This window comes from Hemicordylus capensis, chromosome 2, assembly GCF_027244095.1.
Source record: "Hemicordylus capensis ecotype Gifberg chromosome 2, rHemCap1.1.pri, whole genome shotgun sequence".
In the NCBI taxonomy this organism is placed as follows: domain Eukaryota; kingdom Metazoa; phylum Chordata; class Lepidosauria; order Squamata; family Cordylidae; genus Hemicordylus; species Hemicordylus capensis.
The window spans coordinates 358365498-358379162 of record NC_069658.1 but is presented as its reverse complement, the minus strand read 5'-3'; positions in this window follow the sequence as shown (position 1 = coordinate 358379162).

The following is a 13665-nucleotide window of genomic DNA, read 5'->3' as shown; positions in this document are numbered from 1 at the left end:
ATGTACAGAGAATCAGGGCTTGTGAATACTGAGCTGAAGCTTATGAGCTAAGATTGTATTCATTTGCTCTTACTTTGCTTCTTATGATAAGTGAGTTAAATGTGGTGTCTTAAGAATATGGCTATTAATGGTGAGTTTTTCTTTGAATCAGTGTGAAATCCTTAGTATTAAGGCCCACTGGGAGCTTCTTGCTCTCTTTCTCTCATTTTAACTGTCTTTCTGAAATACTAGAATATATTCCAAGCAGTGACACAGTTTACTCTGCATATCCTTTAATTATTTTCGGAGTATCTGGGAAAAACCAAATTCTCCATTTATTTTTAAAACTTATGTAATAGTGATACTATAATGCATAGTAAAGAATTAGATAGACACTTCTGTTTAGTTTTCCAAGTACACCTCCACATAGTATTTGGGTATTTCATGACCCCCAGCATACTGATATTTGTAGTTTTCCAGCATTTTTTGGTCTGGCTACATCCACTGCTAAATAGTTTTTGAAATTTTAAAAGATTAACGAACTTGACTTATATTTTTGAGCTGATATTATAATAAAGTTATCTGAAAGATGGGTGTCAGATGTTTGGACAGGGGGCGCAATTTCAGTGCTTGCCCTAGGCGCTATTTTCCCTAGATACGCCTCTGATTGATTGGGAAGAACATACTGGAATTGGATCTGTCCTCGTTCTGAAAAGACTGACACTATTAGTTCTTAATAATTTGCTTTTAAGTTCCTCTGTCCAGAATTAAATTATTCTTCATAAGAACATAAGAACATCCCTGCTGGATCAGGCCCAAGGCCCATCTAGTCCAGCATCCTGTTTCGCACAGTGGCCCACCAGATGCCGCTGGAAGCCACAGACAGGAGTTGAGGGTGTGCCTTCTCTCCTGCCATTACTCCCCTGCAACTGGTACTCAGAGGCACCCTGCCTTTGAGGCTGGAGGTGGCCCACAGCCCTCTGACTAGTAGCCATTGATAGACCTCTCCTCCATGAAGTCATCCAAACCCCTCTTAAAGCCATCCAGGTTGTTGGCTGTCACCACATCCTGTGGCAGAGAGTTCCACAAGTGGATCACGTGTTGTGTGAAAACCCAAACCCAACTTCCCAAACAAGTTGTTCTCATTGTTGGAGTTATCTGACAGTCCCACAAGAAAAAAGAGCTCATTTTTCACATCCAGATGGTAATTCGTTTTCAATGTATGTAAGTATAAAATGTGCACTTGACTGGCACTGAAGCTGATCTAGGACCTTATTTAAACATCATACAGGATGGAAGAAGAATTTGCCTGTGTCGTGTTATATGAGTTTCATTTGAACTATGCTATTCATGCAATATCAACATGCCAGCACAGCCACTACAGATCCCTTGTGTGAAATAGTGCATGCACATGAGGCCATCCAGTTATACAAATACATACAACACTACTCAGGTAAGTTATTCGTGCTTGCCAAGAACCACATTTTAATAAGGTCATTTGAGTAAGGGTGTGCACCCTACATGGCTTTATGGGCCTATTTAAATATGGACAAGAGGAGTTTAACCATATAGCACTGATTGTGCCTTGTTGATGGGAGGGAGGGGAGGGGAAAGCCCTACAGCAAATAATCTCCAATATATATAGTCTGCTATATCCATGATGAGATCATCATATAAATTTTCATATGCCACTCTATTGTCCAGGGCAGGCATGGCTACCGAAAGCCTGCAACCCTGTTGTTCTGTGCAATTGTGACCGTGGATGGTGAGAGTATCTTGAAATATATAAACTGAATACATCGAAAAAATAGGCCTAGCCTTGAGCAGTTCCACACTGGCTTCTGGGACTCATATAAATGGTCTTAATGTGCATTCTGAACATATGTGGCTGGCCATGTGTGTGTTGCCACCGCCGTATGGAGGCTACAGGAAACAATGCCGCAGCCGCATGTGATGTTTTGGAGAGTGGGTGCTGGTGCTGGTGGAATAGTGGTGGTGTGCTGAAGAACAGGTAGTTCCCTACCTCCCTTTTAAGGGAACTGCTCCCCACCCCACCTCCAGCTGTCCTGAGCCGTCCATGCACATCCCTATTCTTTCTTCCGACACTGTTAGTGGAACTGCTTCCTGGGACTTAGTGGGACCCTGAACTAGGGATGTGCACAGATCGATATTTTCATTTTTATTTGTACCCAAATCAAATTACCCCCCTGATTTGTTTTGGGTTCAAATCTGCCCCACTGAATCACCCCAGATTCAATTTGTACCTGAATTTTCCAAATCTGAATTGGTTTGGGACAAAAAGGGGTCCCTGGGGCAAAAGGGTGGGGTAAGTGGTAGTTCCCAATGGGTGGAAGCTACCATCCAAATTTCCAAGAACTTGGGCAAAGGGGTGATTTTAAAAGAATTTTTGAAGTTGGCACGTCTTTAAGCTTTTTCCCATAGGGAATAATGGGGATTTCAGCAGCCTTAGTTATAACTCCGGGGGGGGGGGGGATAAATAAAATAAAAAATTCTCTAGTAGGATTGAATTGACATTGAATCCACTCTCATTCAAAAATCATTTAAAAATCACCCTTTTGCCCAATTTCTTTGAAGTATGGGTGGTAGCTTCTACCCACTGGGCACTACCATCCAACCCACTTTGGCCACAAAATGGAGGTCTGAATCTCCGAATTTTTCAGGTCTGGACCTGGGGTGATTTGTTTTGTCTACAAATCACTCGAATCAGCCAGATTTGGGTACAAATCATTTTGTACCCAAATCATTTCACACATCCCTACCTGAATTATGTTTTAGGCTTGTGTGGGAGAAATAGCTGTTTTAAACGGAGCAGTCCACTTTCATAATGAATATGCTCAAAGCTTTGGTTGCAGAAAGAACTGAATGGAGAGGTTGAAGTTCAAAAACAAAATGAGGTTTATTGAAGGTTTTAGGGGTACAGGAAGATAAAAATAATGGTTATTAAGCAATAATATTTCACTGATCCAGACTAGCAATAAACCAATAAGTTACAAAGACTAAGTTACGGCTCTCAAGGAGTTAATTTGGCTTGAGTTCTCGAATTAGGTTCATTCAAGGCTGGCTAGAGAGAAACAAATAGGTTTGGATTTTAGAAGAAATAAGGGAAAAGGTTAGTAGAGCTTTTAGGATAGGGGTATATACTACTTCACTCCTTTGAAGAGAAATGCATCGAAACATTGCAGCTCAGTCTCTACCGAGAGACTTCTCTTCTCTGGGTAGGAAAGGCAGCAACAGGGATCCAGAGGTCCAGCAGGGGTCCAAGAGCCAAAAGTAAATCCAAAAATGAATGTGACCTTGCAGCCATGAGTGCTGGGCATAGTTGGGAAAAGCCAATGTGGAGGTGTAGGTCAAGGCAGGGCAAGATAGAAGTGCCGATGCCAAGACGTAGGAAAAAGAATGGTGGTTCCGAGGTACGCAGAGAGCGCTGGTGACCCAGAAGACACACTGATTGATGGTGTCTTCACCATTTATAGGCAAATTCTTGCCTGAGGACATAATGCTAAACTCACTTTGCAAAGGCAGAGAAAAGGGACAAAGCACTGGACATGCCATTGTGCTATTCAAACGTGAGGAGTCAACTTCTTGGACAAAAGTGAGTTTTTTCTTGGACTAAGGCTAGAGAAGCTCTGAAAAAGACCCATGTGGGGAGAGGCCAAATGATCGTATCAAAGTTTATCTCTCATGTCAGAATATCTATGAGTAACTAGAATGCAAACAAGCAGACTTCAAGCACCTTGAGCTAGCCCTTAACATACTTGTTAGCAAGAGGAGAAGACCTGTTGCTTTCGTATCTCTCCTTCTTGAGGATGTGGTGTCTTGACTTTATCCACTGTGCCAACATTGGAAGAATACTCGAACAGCTCATGATTAAATCACCTTTGATGCAGCTTCCCAGCTGCTGAGTAAGCAAGGGGCGACTGTGCCTAGGGAGGCCCTTCAGTAGACTTTGTGCTTTGAACTTGGCCTAAGAGTTCTTTCTCCCAAGCTGCTTGCCAGTGACATACCCTTTGAGTTAGCTACAAGTGAAACAAATGGAGATCTCATGGTCCCGTGAAATCAAACAGTGTTAACTACAGGATTGTAGTTCCAAATATAGAGGAGCGCTCCTCGGGGGAGCCCCCGAACAGGCTCTCATGGTAACAACATGCCATTGGAAATAGTAATCCTTCTAGGGTTTGGGGGAGGAATTTTTGGCTGGTCTGATTGGACAGTGATGATGGTGGTGGTGGGTTACCTACCTCACACTATTCTCTATAGTTACTTAGGTTCAAATTGATCACAACTGGCAGGTGTAGAAGTTATTCACACAACCAAAAACTGTGTTCTGCCTGGGTTTGGGAGCTGTGTGTGTTCCTAATTTCTGTTTGTGTGGAAACAAGGTAAGAGAAAAATCTGAGTAGAAGTGATTGTGTGGAAGTAAGGTAGAAGGAAAACCTGGATAGCTTTTCCTCCTACCTTGCTTCCACACAATCACTTCTACCCAGGTTTTCCTCCTACTTTGCTTCGACACAACCAAAAATTGGGAGTACAAACAGCTCCCAAACCCAGGTAGAACACTCTGAAGCTCTTCTCACGATCAGTGAGAAGAACTTCTGTTGGGTCTGCGGCCAGATCGGCCACCCACACAACTACTGGCTCTGTCACAGAGCCGGTGGGGGCTGTGAGGATCAGGGGCCACATGGCCCCCGGAAGTCCCAGGATGCCCCATGTGAGTGCACGGGGCATTCTGGGAGAACCCCCGAGACTGGGAGGCTGGCTGCAGTCTCTCAGTTGGGGGTCTACTCATGTGTCTCTGCATGCTGCAGTGGCACACGAACAAAAAAATGAGGTTAGCGGACCGCTCCCTCCGTTAACCTCATTTAAGGGGAGGGGGAATTAGGCGGGCTAGCTGCCTTGGAACCACTGGGCTTGCCTGCGAGCCTGGTGGATCCCACGATCAGTAGAAAGCAGGCTAGGCTCCCTTAGCCCGCTTTCTACTGATCGTGGGAACAGCTTCAGTTTTTGATTGTGTGAATGACCTCTATACCAGCCAGTTGTGATCAATTTTAACCTAAGCAACTATAGAGAATAATGTGAAGTGGGCAATCCACCCTCATCATCACTGTCCAATCAGACCATCCAGGTAGAACACAGTTTTGGATTGTGTGAATGACCTCATAGTGTGGGATTTGGGACATTCCAATGGTGAGCATCTCAAGGAACATGTTTGGCATGTAAAGAGAGGTTGTAGTCCTTCCCTAGAGGCTTTGTAGCTTGGGGAATATTGATTGGAATGTCTCTCTTACACTGGAGCATCACCAGCTTTAAAGGCTGAATGGCTTTGATGGGGCAGTACTTTTGATACACACTTTGGACCCATTTGGGCCAGCTAGATGGAGTGGAGATCAGCCTTAGGGCTGTGAGGTGTAATCTTCTACTAGATTAAGGAAATTGCTTGCTGGGTCCAAGCTGTTAGTTCCTGAACTGTTGGGGGAAAGGGTGTGGAGGCCCTTTTATTCAGTTGTGTAACTAATCTCATTGTGTTTATACTTTTATTAGATTGTGTGACTAATAAAGTTGTGGCCCTTTCCTCCAAAGAATATGTCACCTTGTGTCTTCAGTGGTGTGGAGACAATTAATTTATCTGCTTAACAGATCAGTTAATGATTATAAAACCATTCATATTTATTTTCTACACTACCATGCTTAGATCAAATACTATGGAAGGGCTCTCCTGAATTGCCAGAAACAAAGGCATATTTAGTTGCTCATGGAATTTATATGATGAAACAGCACCAGTAGTAACTACAAGTGAGGCTGACAGAGAACAGTATCAGTGCCTGGGCCAATCCTGCTGATTTTATAGCTGCTGAATGCATGCATGTATTTTATATCCAGAAACCCAAGAGACTGAAAAGCATTCCCCCTCCCCGCACACCTGATCTAACTGATAGATGGTTTTGTGCCTGCATGTTGTTGAGCACCTTTGTCAGCTAGAGCAGCGAGGAGGATTTGTGGGAGATTCAAAATGCTTTTTGCAACATCCCTGAAACATCCATTTCTGCTTTCTTGTCAGGGATTTTCATTTGGCTGGAACTGCAGATAAACTTAAGGTGAACAAAGGAAGGATTTGGCCAAGGATAAATCCAGCTTTACCTTGTGCTGGCTCTCCGCATTATTATTTTTTAATACTGTAGCTAGCTATTAATATGAAATGTACCATTATTACTGTTGCTTAGAGTTTGGAAACTATTAAGTTGAATTAAATGGAGAAAGGGGGGACGTGTACATTTTCACAAAAGAACTGCTTAATGAAATGAGCAAAATTGAAATGCTGTTGATGATTTACCATAGAATTTTGTATTTGCCTATTACACAAATTGCAAATTGGGGTGGTGGAAAATAGGGATGTGCAGTCATGCTGGTCTGACAGACATGTTGGCCCAACATGCCTTTTGTTGAGTCTTGTTGGAGGAAGTTCCATCACGACAAAAGGAAACTCCAACAGTCAGAACCATTGGAAGGCCCCCTGCTGCCATACGCAATCTCCATGGATATCTGGCTCCATAGACATCTGACATAGATGGGACTTACCCTGGCTTGTCCCTTCCTCCTCCCCATCTTTTGCCTGGGATCAAGTAGGTACAGGAGACAGACTGCACAACATCCTCTTCACTCTTGTATAAAACAAAATTCTTGATTGGGATATATGTGCTTGCCGAGAACATGTACGTTATCTATCAGTCAATCATTCTTTATTATGGTCATAGACCAGCTCAGAGTATAAGGGTGATTACATGTTAAAAGTGAGAGTAGATACAAAAAGTGATTACAAATGGAACAGTACTTAAGGGACATAATAATACTAAAAATACTAAAAAATAGTAGAAAGTACACCAGAAGCATGAGGGCATAAAAGCCTGAAAAGTAATAAAGGTCATAAAAGTACATAAAAGGCATAAAAAGGGGGGGGCATAATAATGGATGTAAAAAGATTAAAAGACATGAGAAGACAGAAATACATAAAAGCTTAAGTAATAAAACTGGATAACGGCCAGATTATAAGGCTATAAGGAGCAGTAAAAAAAAAAGGGGAGGAGAGTAAGTCTTTCTATTGAATCAGTATTGAGTGAGCAAAGTGTAGAGCCCACCCTGAGTCACTGAGGGTCAGACTAAGGCTGTTAAGACTCACTGCCTACCATCCGCTGACAAATGCTGGTCGCTGCTGTACAGAACCTGGCAACGCTATATGTGATGGCAGACTTTAAGTCAGAAAGCAGCAAGGAGCTGCAGAATTGGCTCAAATGTCCCAGATACTTGCATAGCAATGGAAGGATGTGGGAGGCACAGATACCTCTATAGAACAAACAGTGGAGGAGGACATGCTTGGTAGTTTTGATCTGCCCTGACCCACAGGAGCATAGTTGCTCTGCAAATGGAGTCCTTCTATAACGGCCTTCTAGCACTTCTGAAGGGAATATATTTTATCTCAACTTAGGCTTTTCCTCTCCCAGAGGCTTTTCAGATAGTGGGTTTTAGTGTGGGTTAACTGTGAGGCTTTACTGTGCGTTTGGGTCATAATGCAAAAAGAGAATTTTTTTACCCCGGAGATAAATCAGGCTAGGTTCCAATATGGAGGGGAAAAAACATGTGTGAAGTGCTCTCTAAAATATCGCATGGATTTCAGGGTAAATCTGGCCAATATGTGAATTGCACACCCACCCTCTCAAAGTAAAGTCATGGTAAAGTTGCCATTTGAAAAGCTCCGGGTGCTTTTCCAGATAGCAGGCTTTACCATGGGTTTTCTGTGAGGCTTCACTGCGAGTTCGATGTTGCCCAAAAAAACTAACGCAAAAAGTGGATTTTGTCACCCTGGGTATAAATCGGTCTACACTCTAATGCGTGATGAAAAACCCATATTGTGTGTGATGTGCTCCCCAGTAGCTCACAGGGACTTCAGGGTAAATTTGGCTGATATGTGAACACACACCTCCATTCTGGAGGAGATGTGAACCAAAAGCCGGGTGTGAAACACTTCCAGGTAAAATGAAATGGATTAGGCTAGGCTAATCCAAGATTCATTCAGACAAGTAAAAAGAAATGGGACTAATTTCTCCTCTTGTATATCTTTATTTGTCAGTTAACAAGATAAACGCTGGAATTAGACCATGGCACATTACTTAAGGAAAAGTACAAAACTCAACCATTGATGTGATGTCAAGGTACAAAACTTAAAGAAGAGATTTTTCAGGTACAAAAGCAGTAGCAGGAGCAAGAGCAAAAATCAAAAGATCCCATAGGAAGCTGAAAAATACAAATCTCTCTCTCTCTCTCTCTCTCTCTCTCTCACTGGAAAAAAACTTTCCAGACTCGCTGGAAAAAAACTTTCAAGGTTGACTTCTCCATCCCAGATGTCTTCCAACCAGCTTCAATATCCACTCAAGAATTTTCCCTTCTCTGCTCCAACCCACTGTCGCAGGCCTCAGTTAAATGATTTTTCACCCTCTTCCCTCCTCCCATTTCAAAACAAAAGTCACATTCAGATGATCCCATTGTTTTGACTAGGAGAGCACAGAGTGCACAACAAGAAGTGCTGCAGACATTTTATATAGGGATACATCTCTTAGGTTTGCTTTTACCCTCTTTTTTTGAAAGCAAACAACCACCAAATGTGCTTGAAATATGGACTCGATGCATGACACCAGAGGGAGCACTCAACCAGCTGCCTTGCTTTCTGTGGCTTCTGTTTAGAATACTTCTTCTTTTGCTTCAAATATTCCTTTTAGATTCCCCAGTAGAGCCGGTGGCTCTGGGATTCTGAGCACTGGTGCAGTCTCTGGTGCAGCCTCAGGCAAAAAACAGTGATGAATCCTAGTGCCACCCATTCAGCTATGGGACCTAAAAGGGATTTTTGTTTTTTTAAAAGAGTACCCTTTAAATGGCTCAGTGGGGAAGTAACTTGCCTAGGGAGCAAGAGGTTGCCAGTTCAAATCCCCACTGGTATGTTTCCCAGACTATGGGAAACACCTATATCGTGTAGCAGCTATATAAGAAGGTGCTGAAAGGCATCATCTCGCACTGCGCAGGAGATGGCAATAGTAAACCCCTCCTGTATTCTACCAAAGACAACCACATGGCTCTGTAGTCTCCAGGAGTCGACACCGACAGAAGGCAAGGTAGCTGGTTGTGTGCTCCCTCCAGAGTGAAGAGGACATCATGCAGCCTGTGTCCTGCCCCCATCCTCTACCAGGTAAAGGAAGGGAGGCGGAGAGGACACGCCAGGGCCTGTGGGAGGGCAGGGGGGTCTGACAGACATGTGGGGTTTCTGACTGGCCCCAACCATACATACATGGCACAACAGTTGGGAATGGTCAATATAGCTCCTCCTGACAGTATCACTGTCAGTTTGGATTGGTTGGTACCTGACATTTTGCTCAGTGCATAGGCCTGGTAGAACTAAATAAAATAAATCCTAAATAAGCAGGGATATCTCTGTTAATAGAGATAAGATCATTTTTTATTTTAAATATGTTCTGTTCAATGTCATAATAGAAACGATGAAAAATTTAGAGCAAGACTTATTGGCCAATTCATAAACCCATATTTTAAGGCCTGAGTCAAGAAGAGGTTTGATAAAATGAAACATGGAGCTGGGTCACATGATCAGTGAGACCCGGTTCGTAAGAGTGAGCGGGGAGAGTGGGCTAAGCCCGCTCTCCCCGCTCACGATCAGAGCAGGAGCCCTGGGTGGCCAGATTGGCCACCCACATGATTGTCGGCTCCGTGACGGAGCCGGTGGGGGCTGGGGAGCTTGGGGGCCGCATGGCCCCCAGAAGCTTCAGTATGTGCAAGTGCGCAGGGCATACTGGGGAGACCCCCAGAGCCGGGAGGCGGCTTTTTGCCTCCCCACCGGGGGTCTACCACGGCACAGAGCTGCGCCAGGGCTACTCACGATCTTTAAAACCAGGTTTGTGAAGTGCGCAAGGCATACTGGTGAGACCCCTGGAGCCGGGAGGCGGCTTTTTGCAAACCTGGTTTTAGGGCACGGGTAGTTAGGCACTAGGAACCACCGGGCTCGACTGGTGGTTCACATGATGGGGTGAAATCAGGCTAGGCTCTGCTAGCCGATTGTGTGAATAGCCTCATGGTGAGCTACCCCCAACTCTCACAGCGGCTTTTTGTGACTAGTATTTAGGGATGTGCAAAAAATTTCGGGCACAGAACGATCTGTGCACGAAACGAACAATTTCGGGTGATTCGGGGCTGAACCAAATCACCCCTGATGTCCCCCGATATTTTTCGGGCACGAGCCGAATCACCCGAATTTCGGGCATGAAAAATTCGGGTGATTCGGTTCACGGTTGATTTTTGGTGATTTTTTAAAGTTTTAGTGACTTTGGGGCAGTTCGGGGGCATAGCATGGGATCTGGGCAAAAGTAGTGGGGTGGGGTGGTAGTGCCTAATGGGTGCAGGCTACCACCCCAATTTCAGGGGGATTGGGCCAAGGGCTGATTTTTGGTAAATTTCTGAAAATTTCATGTCTTTGGGGCAGATTGGGGCATATTGGGGCAGAAAGTGGGGCCTGGGGCAGAATAGTGGGGTGGGGTGGTAGTGTCTAATGGGTGGAGGCTACCACCCCAATTTCAGGGGGTTTGGACAAAGGGCTGATATTTTGAGAATTTTTGAAGTTTGGGTGTCTTTGGGGCAGATTGGGGGCAGAAAGTGGATCTGCCCCAAAATAGTGGGGTGGGGTGGTAGTGCCTAATGGGTGGAGGCTACCACCCCAATTTCAGGGGGTTTGGGCAGAGGGCTAATTTTTTGAGAATTTTTGAAGTTTGGGTGTCTTTGGGGCAGATTGGGGGCAGAAAGTGGATCTGCCCCAAAGGAGTGGGGTGGGCTGGTAGATAGTGCCTAATGGGTGGAGGCTACCACCCATCCCCAATTTAAGAGTGATTGGGCAGAGGGGTGAATTTTGATGAATTTATTTGTATGAGGTTTGTCTTCATAAGGTGAAGTGTGCTAAATTGATTACTTCCTCATATTATTCATAGTAAAGGAAAGTGTGAAAAAGTGAAAGTGGGGTCATGAGAGTTGTTTAATTGAAAAAAATCTCATTTGCTATGATAGAATGAGAATTCACACCTCAGAAAAAACTTCTGCCTCCACCCATTAGGCACTACCACCCCACCCCACTATTCTGCCCCAGGCCCCACTTTCTGCCCCAATATGCCCCAATCTGCCCCAAAGACATGAAATTTTCAGAAATTTACCAAAAATCAGCCCTTGGCCCAATCCCCCTGAAATTGGGGTGGTAGCCTGCACCCATTAGGCACTACCACCCCACCCCACTCCTTTTGCCCAGATGCCATGCTATGCCCCCGAACTGCCCCAATGTCACTAAAACTTTAAAAATTCACCAAAAATCAGTATTTTGCCCAATCCCCCTGAAATTGGGGTGGTAGACTCTACCCATTGGGAACTACCACCCCACCCCAAAATTCTGCCCCTGGGCCCCTTTTTACCCCCCGAATTGATTCGGATTCAGATTCAGATTAAATCCAAATCCGAACCGAATCAAGGGTGATTCGGGTGACCCAGATTCGGGCACAAAACAGAACAGGGGTGATTCGGTTCGGGTCCGAGCCAAATCACCCGAAATCCCAAATTGCACACCCCTACTAGTATTGGCCTATTGTCCCTTCTTGTCTCTAGTTTGGGAACTGAGGGACCAGTCAATATGAGATCTGAAAGCTGTGGAATCTAGTCCACTATTGCCATTAAGCAAATCTGAGCCATTGCATTTCTCTGCTCTATTTGTGAAGTTTTTTCTTGGCAGAGCTTTGCAGCTCATTTCCCCCTTTTCATTATCTGTTCCTGCCCATACCAGATGAATGTCTTTCCTCCCCTTTCAGTGCACACTGGATTATGCTGGGGTTACTGGGCTGTCCCTCAGGTTTTCTTTCCTGTTGTCCTCTTAGATTGCACTTTAAAAAGAAATCTGTTTCTTGAGGCTCCCCAGTAACAGCCTTCAAAAGGCATGAGTAGCATCTTATTCCAAATGTGTCTGTGTATCTTTTTTGAATATACATTATTTTTAATCCCACCTTTTCTACTATTCAAGGCTTACAGCATCATAACCTTGAATATCAATAAAACAACACAATCTTTAAAAATAACCAAAAAGTACCCTAAGCAAGCAAGGAACCTAGTCAATAAATCAAACAGCAGGACAGATATGTTAGTGTATTGGGGAAAGAGGGGAGAAGGGAAAAAACCAATGGCTTTTCCTTTTCCTTTCTTCAGCTGCAATGTTTATGAGAAAATCAGGGGTGTAGCAAGGCTGGAGTGGGCCCAGGGACAAGATTTTAAAATGGCCCTCCCTCACTGAAGCTCAGCTCATGAAGTAAAGAAATCTTAAATGAGGCTGAATAGTGGTAACAAAAAGCTCATCCTAAATTATTTTTTTAAAGGTTTTGTAAATTGTGGACGATGCAAGTCATTTAATGGCACCAGAGAAAGACATGCTGTTCTGGTAGCTCCAGGTCTTAACACTCACATCAATTTCGGAGGATGACTACTACTGAAGGAAGCCCGGGCGGGTGTGCGGCTGGGGGAGTCAGTCATGTGACTTGCCTCTGGGGGCCCCCCAAGGCAGTGGGCCCCCAGACAACTGTCTCCCCTTGCCCTATTATAGTTACACCCCTGGAGGAAAGGTTGGTCTTACACATTTTATGCAAGAAAAGGGCAACACTCACCTCATCAGGACAGCCATTTTATAGCTTTGAACAGGGCAAAGTTTGCACTCATGGTCAGTTGTATTAGAATCAGGCAGGTGGGATTCCATTGCAGGAAGGAACCCATGATTTAGCAGTAGCAAGATGGTTGCACAAACCAGAGACAAAAGCGATGTGGAAGTTGTTTCTGAAGGAGAGGCTGCCACATCACCTCTTCCAGCCAAAGGCCAAGAAACAGAGTTCTCAGAAAGGGATATGAGATCCAGATAGCTGGATGATTTGGCTTGGGCACGGGCTTGATCTGGTCCAGATAGTAGAGTCAGCTTAAGGGGCTCTACTAGGATACTGGTAAAGGATCCAAGTAAAGGGTTAAATGTGGAGGCGGGGGTGGTAGTGGAGAGAAGCCTTTTATTTACCTTTTAAAAACCTTGTCCAATTCCCCTTTACAAGTATCCCTGTTGAGTCAGCTTGCAAGGTGGGGGTTTAGCTCAACTTGCCCCCCGGACCAGATCCCCATGGTCTGGTTTGAGGGTGAGCCTGCTTGAATTTGAGGCAGCTTGCATACCCCTGTTCTCAGATGGCTCTTCTCCTGTACTTCTCCAGCTCATAAGCTCATTCCTGGTCTGAGAAAGCAAAGGTCCATGATTCAGGTTGTATTATGGGACCAATTCCTGACACTGCTGCTTTTTTAGATAGATCTGTCATCATTTCCCCAGGCAGTTTCCCCTGTATTTCAACAACTAGAAAACAGCAGAAATTTGAAAATATGTCACCTTCCCATACAGGAAAAACTGCATTTATTGGGCCAGCTGACTGCCAGGCTCCTATAAACTCCGAGGAGCCTTGCCAGGAGAAAAGCTGCAAGTGGTGTCTATCTTTGGGGCTTCAAGTTGTGGAGCCAAAATTAGTTTTAGAGGAACTATTTTTACTTGACACCAGAAAAGAAATTTAT